Genomic DNA, 2,894 nt, shown 5'->3' on the forward strand with positions numbered 1-2,894 from the left:
ACTGTGCCAGGCGTGCTCCGGGATTCGGGGGTGGCAGGCTTCACTGTAGCCACGCCCCGTCACATCGCTGCTAGGTGGATGCAAACTTTGAGGGTATGGTCTCGACCGCTTTATGGGAGCCGGCTTCTTGGAGTCGGCCTTCTCGCGGCCGGCTTCTCGAAGTCGGCCCTCCCATGGCTTTCTTCATGAGGGCTAAAGTCGGACCGTCTTCCGAAAGCCGGCCTGGGTGACACCCAGCAAGGGGAAGGCGGCCCCATGTCTTGGATTCTTGAGAGCCGGACGGGCTCGTAATTTTTTCAGAAGGGCCAGGGGAAGCCGGCTAGGCTATCCATGGCTATTTACTCCGACATGTTCATCAGGAGGGGTGTGGCGTACCGCAAAATGGGACTCCACGAGATACTTTTCATCTCCACCGTCGACCTCCTCCGGCCTCCACGGGCTACTGTTCATCCACCATCGACCTCCTCCAGCCTCCACCTGCGACTGTTCATCCATGGGCTCCTGTTCATCCAGCATCTACCGCTCCTCCACCGGCTACTGTTCAACCAGCCCTCTCCATGGGGTCCTGTTCAACCACCCCTCCATGGGCTACTGTTCATCCAGCCCTCCACCGGCTACTGTTCAACCAACCCTCCACGAGGTCCTGATCATCTAGCCCTCCACACACGGGGTCCTGTTCATCCAGCGGCAACGGCCTCTACTACCACGGGGTCCTGTTCATCCAACCCCACCGGGAACTGTTCATCCACCCCCCCCAACAACGCTCACTGTTCATCAAAAGGCAGCAGGTTTGATCGGCTTCAATTAGCAGCAGTAGCGAAGGAATCGATCAATCGGGTTCAGTTAACAGCCATCGATCGATCGCTCAGGATCAGTAACGCGTAGCCTGCATTGCAATCACTCGGGTTCAGTTAGAGCCCAACGCCTCGCTCGGGTTCAGTTAGAGCGCAATGCCTCGCACACACGCGCATATGTACGAGAGGAACACATATCGCTCGGCCCCGACCACCCACTATAACCGGGAACTCCCCGATATTTTCCTCGCCCTTACTTTTATCATGATTTTTTCTATCATGGATGGCCCAAAGAATGTCATGCAGCTGCGTCTCCGGCTAGCCCACATTTAACGTACCCATAAAAAAATTAACTAGTGCTTAAGGCGAGGCAAGGCCTGAAACGGAGAAATAGAATTGTATGGCGTTCGTTTCTGAAAAAGAATCATTTTACTTCCTACCATTTTCGTGTCAAACTGAAGATTTGCATCATGTTCATTTCCTAAAAAGAATCATTTTACTTCCTGCCCTTTCTGTGTCAAATGGAAGATTTGCATCATGTTCATTTCTTGAAAATAATCATTTTACTTCCTACCCTTTCTGTGTCAAACGGAAGATTTGCATCACGTTCATTTCCTAAAAAGAATCATTTTACTTCTTACCCTTTCCGTGTCAAACGGAAATTTGCATCACATTCATTTCCTAAAAAGGAAAACATTTGCATCGCGTTCGTTTCCTAAAAAGGAAAACATTTGCATCGCGCTCATTTCCTAAAAACATTTGCATCGCGTTCGTTTCCTAAAAAGAATTCATATTTCCCGCATGGAATGGAGAAAAATATTTGCATCGCATTCCTTTCCAAACAAGAATTCGAATGTCCCACGCAAAGCCTCTTCGATTGGTAGCCACGGTACGCGCGCACACCGCCTGGCCGTCGACTATAAATAGCGACACCGTCATCCGCAAGCATCTGCACCTTTGTCACTCCAGATCCCGGGTTGCTAGCCGGTGTAGTGAACTAGTGACGGCGATGTCGAATCACGCCGCTGCCACCACCACTGGCCTATTAGTCATGCGCAGGGTCGAGGCGACCGCAAGGTGGTTCTCCGTTGATCCCGGGCCCGCCGACGTTGAGTGCCAATTTGCGGTGTCTGTGAGGTGCTATGTGAAGCGGTCCCTCGTGTTCCACAGAAGCGGCCAGCCCCCGCCCGTGATATACCAACCATATATCGGGGCAAGCAACGGTTGCTTCATGAAGTTCGGTGTCAGAAACCTTTCCGTGCTCCAGAGTGACGGTGCCTGCCGCTGGGCGCTCCACAGGATGCTGGCGAGAATGCCCCAGCTCTGGGTGCTCCGCCTCACTGATGACGAGTTGGACGATGTCGTACCCTCGAACGTGGTGCCGCAGATCGTCCGCGCGGCATGCGGTGACAACGCCACCCACGGCTTCACCTTTTGCTTCGTCATGGAGGTGGACTGACAGTTCATACATGATGAGAAGGCTCTCCTGATGGCGTGTAGGGAGGGGGAGTTGGGCAGCAGTGATAAGCCCGAGAACTGCCCGATCTGCTTGGAGGGACTTGAGGGAGAGCCCGTCGTGCAGCCGCCGAGGTGCCCGCACGTGTTCCACCACCAGTGCATTTTTAGGTGGTTCTGCAAGGCGACGACATGCCCAATTTGCCGCCGCGATGTGAGGATCTGTGCCCTGCCTGAGTTTCTTGTTCTGTAGTAGGGCACTCATGAGACGTACAGTTCAAGGTTGAGTAGAACAGCAGTATCCAGTCTCCTTTTTTCAAATATCAAAGATTGCAAGATCATCGTCAATATTTCTGTCAGTTATTCCGTTCTTTGTTAGGGATTTAGTCATTTATCTATTATGTTCATTGAAAGATTGTAAGGTAGTCGTCATATTTCATCCAGTTATCCCTTCTTTGTCAGAGATTTCTCCCCATAAAGTGAATCATAATGAGGACTTGCAATTTGTAGAAATTAGCAAGCACGTAGTACTTTCTTCCTATTCTGATCCAGAGTATGTTTGGTCACCCTGGAACCTCTCTCCCTCCTCTTTCTCCCTCCTCGCGCCATGGCAGCCCCGACCGCGGCACTGTGGCCTATCAGACT

General features: G+C 51.9%; 1 pseudogene; it reads left to right on the top strand.

The window, feature by feature from the left end:
* The first annotated feature begins 1,803 nt into the window (after nucleotides 1–1,803).
* Nucleotides 1,804–2,502, top strand: LOC123057106 (RING-H2 finger protein ATL78-like; annotated as a pseudogene).
* Nucleotides 2,503–2,894: the final 392 nt, after the last annotated feature.

This window comes from Triticum aestivum, chromosome 3A (assembly GCF_018294505.1).
Source record: "Triticum aestivum cultivar Chinese Spring chromosome 3A, IWGSC CS RefSeq v2.1, whole genome shotgun sequence".
Classification (NCBI taxonomy): Eukaryota; Viridiplantae; Streptophyta; class Magnoliopsida; order Poales; family Poaceae; genus Triticum; species Triticum aestivum.